General features: G+C 55.5%; 1 long non-coding RNA gene across 1 annotated transcript; it reads left to right on the top strand.

Annotated features, from left to right (window-relative positions):
- The first annotated feature begins 1,463 nt into the window (after window positions 1–1,463).
- On the top strand, window positions 1,464–3,100 carry LOC141117492 (uncharacterized). The gene is made up of 3 exons (XR_012237164.1): window positions 1,464–1,555; window positions 1,712–1,828; window positions 2,802–3,100. It is a non-coding gene; the product is annotated as an uncharacterized lncRNA (long non-coding RNA).
- Window positions 3,101–8,497: the final 5,397 nt, after the last annotated feature.

Raw genomic sequence — 8,497 nt, 5'->3', positions numbered from 1 at the left:
AGTGTGGGTGGTGGGGGGTAGAATGGTGGGGGGGGGTAGAATGGTGCCCAGTGTGGGGAGGGAGGGGGGTAGAATGGTGCTTAGTGTGCGTGGGGGAGGAGGGGGGTAGAATGGTGCCCAGTGTGGGGGGGGGAGGGGGTAGAATGGTGCCCCAGTGTGGGGGGGGGAGGGGGGTAGAATGGTGCCCAGTGTGGGTGGTGGGGGAGAGGGGGTAGAATGGTGCCCAGTGTGGGGGGGAGGGGGTAGAATGGTGCCCAGTGTGCGTGGGGGGGAGGAGGGGGTAGAATGGTGCCCAGTGTGGGTGGTGGTGGGGAGGGGGTAGAATGGTGCCCAGGTGGGTGGGGAGGGGGTAGAATGGTGCCCAGTGTGGGGGGGAGGGGGTAGAATGGTGCCCAGTGTGGGGGGGGGGAGGGGGTAGAATGATGCCCAGTGTGGGTGGTGGGGGAGAGGGGGGTAGAATGGTGCTTAGTGTGGGTGGTGTGTGGGGGGGAGGGGGTAGAATGGTGCCCAGTGTGGGTGCTGGGGGGAGGGGGTAGAAAGGTGCCCAGTGTGGGTGCTGGGGGGGAGGGGGTAGAATGGTGCCCAGTGTGGGGGGGGGGAGGGGGTAGTATGGTGCCCAGTGTGGGGGGGGGGAGGGGTTAGTATGGTGCCCAGTGTGGGGGGGGGGAGGGGGTAGTATGGTGCCCAGTGTGGGGGGGGGGGGGAGGGGGGTAGTATGGTGCCCAGTGTGGGGGGGGGGGGAGGGGGGTAGTATGGTGCCCAGTGTGGGGGGGGGGGGGAGGGGGTAGTATGGTGCCCAGTGTGGGGGGGAGGGGGGTAGTATGGGTGCCCAGTGTGGGGGGGGGGGGAGGGGGTAGTATGGTGCCCAGTGTGGGGGGGGGGGGGGGGTAGTATGGTGCCCAGTGTGGGGGGGGGAGGGGGTAGTATGGTGCCCAGTGTGGGGGGGGGGGAGGGGGGTAGTATGGTGCCCAGTGTGGGGGGGAGGGGGTAGTATGGTGCCCAGTGTGGGGGGGGGGGAGGGGGTAGTATGGTGCCCAGTGTGGGGGGGGGGGGGGGTAGTATGGTGCCCAGTGTGGGGGGGGGAGGGGGTAGTATGGTGCCCAGTGTGGGTGGTCCTCGGTGTCAGGTGGCTTTGCGGTGGGCGGGGTGTATTGTGGGTATCACATGATTTGCTCTCTCTTCAGGTATTGGCTGCGTCCTGCTCACTCCCGTTCCCGATTGGCTCCTCCTCCTTCCTCCCGGACGCTCTTCTTCCTCACATGAACCTCTCCTCCGTGGCGCTCACTGTCGGCAATGCGCGGACGGCGCCCCGCTCTTCTCCCAGTCGGTGGTGCTGAGAGGAGTCCCTAGACGGCAGCAGATCAGGTACGGGATTGGTGTGGGCGGGGTCAATGATAGTGCTGAACTGATGAAACTCCTTTCCTTACCTCTCTTGTGTGCCGCCCTCAGCTCCCTCCCTGCCGGGGACTCGTCCGCCGTCATCTCTCCACGCGTGTGCCAGCGGAGAGGAGGTCCTCCAATGTTACCTGTCCGCCGTCTGCCCCCGCACACTCAGGTCTGTGACTGGGGGGGGAGGGGTAGAATGATGTTATGGGGTGTGCCAGGTGATGTTGGGGGATGGGTCACAAGTGGTGATATTTGGATGGGGGGGGAGGGGAGAGTGTTGGATCATCGCTGAGACTTATTCTGTTGAATTTCCCTCCCTGCACAGCGTCTCCCACCTCCTGGGGGACCCCCTGCATGTTGGGCCCCACATTCCCGCAGTTCTTCTCCCGATATATCACCAAAGATGGCGTCACGGAGGAGGAGCCGCTGACCGATTCCACAGGTGAGTCGCCATTCAGGTACGGGGCCACACAGACCCTCCCCCGCCCTAGTGCCGCACATCCCCCACCTGGGGGGTCATATTCTGTCTCTAGCAAGAATCCCTGCCCTCTCTGGGGCCCCCGAGTCTCCCTGATCTCTCTGGGGCCCCCGAGTCTCCCTGATCTCTCTGGGGCCCCCGAGTCTCCCTGATCTCTCTGGGGCCCCCGAGTCTCCCTGATCTCTGACCTCTCTTTCCAATACTCTGATTTATGGTCTATATTGGAATCTTCAGCATTCTATACTTCTGGGTGTGTCGTGGTGTCATTCCCCCACCATGCATTGCCAATCATTCTGGTGACCCCCCCCACCCCTTATTACTGTGTCCTGGAGGGGTGGAATCAGACATTTGGAGGGGGTGGGGGTGGAAGCACAGATATGAGGGGAGGATGGAAGCACAGGCATCTGGGGGGGAGGATGGGAGCACAGGCATCTGGGGGGGAGGATGGGAGCACAGGCATCTGGGGGGGGGGGGGATGGGAGCACAGGCATCTGGGGGGGGGGGGGGGATGGGAGCACAGGCATCTGGGGGGGGGATGGGAGCACAGGCATCTGGGGGGGGGGGGGGGGGGGTGAGAGCACAGACATCTGGGGGGGGGATGGAAGCACAGACATCTGGGGGGGGGGATGGGAGCACAGGCATCTGGGGGGGGGGATGGGAGCACAGGCATCTGGGGGGGGGGGGATGGGAGCACAGGCATCTGGGGGGGGGGGGATGGGAGCACAGGAATCTGGGGGGGGGGGGGATGGGAGCACAGGAATCTGGGGGGGGGGGGGATGGGAGCACAGGAATCTGGGGGGGGGGGGGGGGATGGGAGCACAGACATCTGGGGGGGGGTGGAAGCACAGACATCTGGACCCTCCCAGCTGTAGAATGCTGTGCGTTGTCCAGGTTTCCATGTTCTGATGACGATCGCAGTGACAATCGTGTTCTTTAGTTGTAGGCGGAGTTCCTGTCATGGCCGCCCTGCACTCCTCCAGCGCCCTTCAGCTCAGTCTTCGCTCGTTTGTGTGATGAGGTCACCAAGATGGACGTCAAACGTTCGGCCAATTTCTCCACGGCCGGCATAGAAGAGGAGGAATTGAAGGAAGCCATTGATGAGCTGCGCAGCCTCGCTCGGTGCTACCAGATGTACGAAGGTGAGGACAGCGATGACTGACGCCTGCGATCCGCCATCAACAAACGCCTTTCAACCAAAAACTCACCACCATAGCAAATAAAATATTCTAAGAACAATAGTCTGTCTGTGTCATACTGCTCCTCCCCAGGCTGGGGCGTGTCCTGTCACATTGATCCTCCCCAGGCTGGGCGTGTTCTGTCATGTTGCTCCTCCCCAGGCTGGGCGTGTTCTGTCATGTTGCTCCTCCCCAGGCTGGGCGTGTTCTGTCACGTTGCTCCTCCCCAGGCTGGGCGTGTTCTGTCACGTTGCTCCTCCCAGGCTGGGCGTGTTCTGTCACGTTGCTCCTCCCCCAGGCTGGGCGTGTTCTGTCACGTTGCTCCTCCCCAGGCTGGGCGTGTTCTGTCACGTTGCTCCTCCCCCGGCTGGGTGTGTTCTGTCACGTTGCTCCTCCCCCGGCTGGGCGTGTTCCGTCACGTTTTACTCCTCAGGCTGGACATGTCCTGTTGGTCCTCCTCAGGCTGGGCGTGACTGTCACATTGGTCCTCCTTGGGCCTGGGCAGCTTCTGGCTCTGTCATATCCTCATCATCATCATCATCATTAAGATGGTGAAGCAGCCCATTCAGAAGAGACTAATGAGTTCCCAGATTGGGTGAGGCACCTGCTGGGAGGAAGATACTGTTACCAACTGGGGGGGGGGGGGGGTAGGCAACAGACACTGACAGATCCAAGAACTTTGGGGGTACCAGTTGCATATCAAAGGTATCTAAAGGATGACCAGTTGAATCAAAGCTAAATGAGATAAAGCCCTTTGCAAGGACAACAGTGGAGCAACCTGGTATTCCTGACCAGGACAGAAAATTGCCATCAAAGGGAACCAAAGAACCAAAAGGCGACACTTTGTCTCTAAAAAAAAAAATGCATTTTTGAATTACACTCGACCTGATACAGGGAGTGTTCTTAAAACAGGGGTGAAGGTCATGCAGAAGCAGGTGCCATTCAGTTTAGATCAGATTATTAACCCACAGAAAAAACCCAATATATTCGGTATTATTTGTTCTGGGGACCAAGATGCATGTCCCAAGCATAGGGATGCACTTGTCAAGAGAAGATCTGCTATGGTGGAGGTGGGGAACCACCCTATCCCCCCACCAGGGACCAGCAAATTGAACACAAGACTTCTTGATCCAAGGAGACCACATGGAAGTCTTCTCCCCCCCCAGAGTCCAACCCCACCAAACAAAGGAAGCAGAAAATGAGTCCACAAAAGAAGGGGATACCGTACTAGAAGGACTTCCCTCAAGACAGGGAGAAGTGTTCTTTGACAAACACAAGAATGGGGGTCATGGGTCAACAGGGTGTGGACCTCCTTATGGGGCTTGAGCTGAACAACTCTGCTTGTTGGGTTACTAGCATTAGATGCCTAGAAAGCAATATCCAGACAAGGTCTGCCGACAAGATTTCTCAGAAGGGTTTGGACTGCCAAAGACCAGAAAAATCTACCCTCTTCAGGGAGGGTGTGCCGAGTCGTTGACAGTAGAAATGACAAAAAAGGGTCGGGGCTATAAGCAGGGTCAGGTCCTTCCTCAGTAAGGAAATAGTAATAACTGATCATCTTCAGCCTTGTAGACCAAGGTTTCAGAAGAGGGATAGAACTGAGGATTATTATATACCACAAGGGGTACAACCACATCTGAGGGTAAAAAAATTCTCCTGGAGGGGGGCAGTAGGAGTTGAAGTAGGATACCACTCTTTAGGTATGAACTGGAGGGTCATTGTGTGGGGAACCCAGACAAATCTGAGGAGATGCAGCAATATCAGAAGGGAGAAAAGGAGCAGCTGAAAGACATGGTCAATGGCTGAAGGCTACGGGGCAGGGTGACAAGCACCCAAATGTCGGAAAGGGCAATAACTGAAGGATGCAGCTGGATAAACAAAAGACCACAGCCTTGTGGATAAGAGTGTGCCCCTTCTTCCACAGGTTGGGGGGTGGTTTGTTTGTCCATGAATTGGAACAGGTGCTGAAAACACCTCTTCAATCCACACCTCCAAGTACCGGGTGCTAAGTCTGGAAGATTTTCGATAACCTCCAAAGCTAGACAGTGCACAGAAAAAAGACAGCACCCCAGTAAGTCCAGCATGTAAGGTCTTCCTTTATTACAATTGACAGGGAATTGTTCCTACAGCCAGGTGTTTCAGGACCAGGTGAAGGGACACCAGATGACTCCTCTACTGGAGGCTCTGTGGGATCAGTACACTAATTTATGCCATTCCTCCCTTGAAACTGCTTCCTTGTCTGATCGAAAGAAGAGGTCATTCCAGTAATCCTTAGGGTCTGAGGATCACCAGAAGATCATCTGCATCTTCTGTCTCAAGGACTGATTTATTACCATCCTGCTTCCTTTGCTGCCTTTAATGGCCTGACTGTTGAATCCCAGGTCTGAGGGCCAGATACATCTCTGGTGATGCTCACCGTTGCTAAAAGCCATATTACTGGAGTCCTTCCTTCCAAGGCATACTTTGCTTTGGGAGTGACAAGACACACCCAGGTAAGTGTCCATGGGCTGAATCCTGGCAGTTGGCTTTCAGCACCATCAAGGGTTGGGAATCTTCCAGCGACCATTGGATTCTCATTCTTTGATCAAGACGTTTTTGTTTGCACCATTTCCCATGTGGCTCTCTTATATACTCCCCCCCCCCCCCCTTCATGGGATCTGAATCTAGCTCTCCTACCACTTTAGAAACCACCTTCTGAACATGGGGATCTTTCCCTGGTCAGCGTCAGTCACAAGGTTGTGCTTCTTGCGGCCATCACCTCTGTGAGTGCCAATACTAAGGCCCCTTTCACACTTGTGTGACTTGGGACTGCAGTCGCATGTCAAGTTGTACCCCATGATTTCCAATTGAGTACCATTCATATCTGTGTGACTTCAAGTCGCACCAACTTCAACGTAGTCCCTGTACTACTTTGGTCCGACTTTGATGCGAGTTGAGGTCCCATAGACCTCAAGTTTACACAGGCATTCCCTGAAATCACGTCAAAATCATGGCGAAGTCACGGTAGTGTGAAAGGGCCCTAAGCCTGCAATCCTTTTCCTGGAAAGGGTTTGGATAAGATGTTGTTCAGAACTTCGGCAGTGTAACCCAACTATCTGAATACATGTGTCCCCCCAATGGATTTTATGTGACGTACAAACACCCCAAAATTTTGTTGAGGAATGAAATAATCCAACTCTGGAGATGCTAGGAAATAACTGAATGGGGGGTTGGGCTGCCCCCTGGGTGTGCTTTTAGTTTAGTTGCACCTAACGTCCTGCTCGTGTAGTCAGCAACATCAAACCCATCTGTCATGAAGTATGGCTGTCCTTAAATGAACAACTGAGACATTTGTTTTTATGTGGGGTGAGGGAATATGGATTGAGGTTACTCAGGGACATAGCGTGTCAATGCAGAGTGTTGGATCATCACTATTCCTCATTGCACAGCATTACCCACCTTCTGGTGGCCCCATATTCTCTCAATTATTCTCCCGCTCTATCAGTGGAGCAGACGACAGGTTCTGCAGGGGGGGGCGCCATGTTGTCTCATGTCAGTTTCCTGTAGTCACCGTGAATGCCCCAACCCCCTCCACTAATATTCTGGGTGCCTATGATGACACGTTCTGTACTGATGGTGGCGATGCAGCACCTCAACCCCATTGCTGGTTTCTTCCACCAGACGGGTTCCGAGTCCTACACATTCCACAGCAGCTCTTCCAACCTCATCACCTCACCCCCGACAGGAGAAATACAAGGAGAGTAGGAAGCTGTCTCGGGTCCCCACACAGGTGCTGAACTGTGACCCACTAAGGGCCCCATGTGTATCATTTAAAAATTGTATCTAGTGCCTAATTACTGCCAAAACGACAATCTTTTTATTGGAACATACAGGGCAACAAAGACATATAATTTTGTTAAAGCAACATATCGAAAAAAAAAAAGTTATACTCACCTCTCTAGGGGCCCTAATCTTCCTAAACTACAACCTTTCTGGGGGACCCCAAGCTTCCCATCTTCCGCCTTGCTGGGGGGCACCAAGCTTCCCGATCTACAGCCTCGCTGGGGGGCTCCAAGCTTCTCATATTCCTGATCTACAACCTAACTGGGGGACCCCGAGCTTCTCATCTTCCGCTTCGCTGGGGGGGCACCAAGCTTCCCGATCTACAGCCTCGCTGGGGATCTCCAAGCTTCTCATATTCCTGATCTACAACCTAACTGGGAGACCCCGAGCTTCTCATCTTCCGCTTCGCTGGGGGGGGCACCAAGCTTCCCGATCTACAGCCTCGCTGGGGATCTCCAAGCTTCTCATATTCCTGATCTACAACCTAACTGGGGGACCCCAAGCTTCCCATCTTCCGCCTTGCTGGGGGGCACCAAGCTTCCCGATCAACAGCCTCTCTGGGGGGCTCCAAGCTTCTCATATTCCTGATCTACAACCTAACTGGGGGACCCCGAGCTTCTCATCTTCCGCTTCGCTGGGGGGGGGGCACCAAGCTTCCCGATCTACAGCCTCGCTGGGGATCTCCAAGCTTCTCATATTCCTGATCTACAACCTAACTGGGGGACCCCAAGATTCTCGTCTTCCACCTCGCTGGGGGGGCACTAAGCTTCCCGATCTACAGCCTCGCTGGGGAGCTCCAAGCTTCTCATATTCCTGATCTACAACCTAACTGGGGGACCCCAAGCTTCTCATCTTCCGCTTCGCTGGGGGGGCACCAAGCTTCTCATCTTCCACCTCGCTGGGGGGGCACCAAGCTTCCCGATCTACAGCCTCGCTGGGGGGGCACCAAGCTTCCCGATCTACAGCCTCACTGGGGATCTCCAAGCTTCTCATATTCCTGATCTACAACCTAACTGGAGAACCCCGAGCTTCTCATCTTCCGCCTCGCTAGGGGGCACCAAGCTTCTCATCTTCCATCTCACTGGGGGACACCAAGCTTCCAATCTTCAAGATCTACAGCCTCGCTGGAGGGGGGGCACCAAGCTTCTCATCTTCCATCTCACTGGGGGGCACCAAGCTTCCCGATCTACAGCCGCGCTGGGGGGGAAGCAAGCTTCTCATATTCCTGATCTACAACCTAGCTGGGGGACCCCAAGCTTCTCATCTTCCACCTCACTGGGGGGGGCACCAAGCTTCTCATCTTCCTGATCTATGACCTCTCAAGGGGGCCAAAGTTTCCTTACCTTTCTGATCTGTCCTCTTTGGAGTGCACCAAGCTTCCCAATCTACAACTTCTCTGGGGGCCCCCCCCAAGTTTCCCATCTTCCTGATCTATGGTCTCTAAGCGTCCCATTTTCCAGATATATGAGCTTCTCAAGGGACCCCAAGCTTCCAATCTTCCTGATCTAGGACCTCTCTGGGCCGCCCCCCCCCCAAGTTTCCCATCTTCCTGATCCACAACCTCTATGGGGAGGCCACCCGAGTATCTCATCTTCCTGATCTATGACCCCTCTGGCATCTGTTAGAATCTTCAGCA

The sequence above is a fragment of the Aquarana catesbeiana genome, linkage group LG13 (assembly GCF_042186555.1).
Source record: "Aquarana catesbeiana isolate 2022-GZ linkage group LG13, ASM4218655v1, whole genome shotgun sequence".
In the NCBI taxonomy this organism is placed as follows: domain Eukaryota; kingdom Metazoa; phylum Chordata; class Amphibia; order Anura; family Ranidae; genus Aquarana; species Aquarana catesbeiana.
Note: the sequence above shows the minus strand (reverse complement) of the source record. Positions and strands in the feature narration are given on the sequence as shown.